Source organism: Salvelinus sp. IW2-2015, linkage group LG4q.1:29 (assembly GCF_002910315.2).
Source record: "Salvelinus sp. IW2-2015 linkage group LG4q.1:29, ASM291031v2, whole genome shotgun sequence".
Classification (NCBI taxonomy): Eukaryota; Metazoa; Chordata; class Actinopteri; order Salmoniformes; family Salmonidae; genus Salvelinus; species Salvelinus sp. IW2-2015.
In genome coordinates this window covers 60,714,599-60,716,662 of record NC_036842.1, presented here as the reverse complement: position 1 = coordinate 60,716,662, position 2,064 = coordinate 60,714,599, and positions in this window count along the sequence as shown.

Genomic DNA, 2,064 nt, shown 5'->3' with positions numbered 1-2,064 from the left:
ACGGTTTCGTCTACGTCGTTTTGTTATTTTTAAGTTGTTTAAAGTGTTTGTTTCGTGTCGCCATCATCATCAGTTTATTTCCCTGTTATAAAATAAAAGATGGCTTATTTCCCTGAAGCTGCATTTTGGTCTGATGATCCTTCTCTCTCTCCTCGTCCGAGGATGAGGAGAGCGACAGCCCTTACAATCAATCAACACACAATACCCATAATGACAAAGCAAAAACAGGTTTAGACATTTTTGCAAATGTATTAAAATATAAAAAACTGAAATATCACATTTACAAAAATGTTTTTAAAGACCCTTTACTCAGTACTTTGTTGAAGCACCTTTGGCAGCGATTACAATCTCGAGTCTTCTTGGGTACAACGCTACAAGCTTGACACACGTGTTATTTGTGTTTCTCCCATTCTTCTCTGCAGATCCTCTTAAGCTCTGTCAGGATGGATGGGGAGCGACGCTGCACAGCTATTTTCAGGTATCTCCAGAGATGTTAGATCGGGTTCAAGTCCGGGCTCTGGTTGGCCACACAAGGACATTCAGAGACTTGTCCCGAAGTCACACCTGCGTTGACTTGGCTGTGTGCTTAGGGTCGTTGTTCTGTTGGAAGGTGAACCCTCGCCCCAGTCTGAAGTCCTAAGCACACTGGAACAGGTTTTCATGAAGGATCTCTCTATATTTTGCTCCGTTAATCTTTCTCTCGATTCTAGTTCCCAGTCCTTGCCACTGAAAAACATCCCCACAGCATGATGCTGCCACCACCATGCTTCACAGTAGGGATGGTGCCAGGTTCCAGACATGATGCTTGCACTCAGGCCAAAGAGTTCAATCTTCGTTTCATCAGACCAGAGAAATAATTTTGTTTCTCATGGTCTAAGAGTCCTTTAGGTGCCTTTTGGTAAACTCCAAACGTGCTGTCAGTGGCTTTTACTGAGGAGTGGCTTCCGTCTGCGGCTCTCTACCATAAAGGCCTGATTGGTGGTCCTGCAGAGATGGTTGTCCTTCTGGAAGGGAAGGTTCTCCCATCTCCACAGAGGAACTCTGAGCTCTGTCAGAGTAACCTTCAAATTCTTGGCCACCTCCCTGACCAAGGCCTTCTCCCCCGATTGCTCAGTTGGCCGGGCGGCCAGCTCTAGGAAGAGTCTTGGTGTTCAAAACTTCTTCCATCTCAGAATGATGGAGGCCACTGTGTTCTTGGGCAACTTCAATGCTGCAGACATTTTTTGGTACCCTTCCCCAGATCTGTGCCATGACACAATTCTGTCTTGGAGCTCTACGGACAATTCCTTCGACCTCATATGGCTTGGTTTTTGCTCTGACATGCACTGTCAACTGTGGGACTTTATATAGACAGGTGTGTGTGCCTTTCCAAATCATCCCCAGTCAATTGAATTTACCACAGGTGGACTCCAATCAAGTTGTAGAAACATCAAGGATGATCGATGGAAATAGGATGCACCTGAGCTCAATTTCGAGTCTCATAGCGAAGGGTCTGAATACTTATGTAAATAGTTTTTATTTTATTTATACATTTGCAAAAATGTCTAAAACCGGTTTTCCCTTCATCATTATGGGGTATTCTAAAATGATTTAATCAATTTTAGAATAAGGCTGTAACAAAACGTGGAAAAAAGGGAAGGGTCTGAATACTTTCCGAATGCACTGTATATAGAGTGTGACTTTCTTTCTTTTTATGCAAATGCGGACTACCTGTTCGTTAGATATACGTAAATGAGACCAAGTTTACCATGGCCAAGTTAACCATGGCTGTCACGTTCTGACCTTAGTTCCTTTGTTATGTCTTTATTTTAGTTTGGTCAGGCGTGAGTTGGGGTGGGCATTCTATGTTGTTTTTTCTATGTTTTGTTCTATTTCTATGTGTTTGCCTAGTATGGTTCTCAATCAGAGGCAGGTGTCAGTCGTTGTCTCTGATTGGGAGTCACTATTTTAGGTAGCCTGTCTGTCATTGTGTGTTGTGGGTGATTCTTTTCTGTTCTGTGTTTTTGTTTCACCGTACAGGATTGTTCGTTTGTCGTTTTCTTGTTCAGTGTTCATTATTTCGTA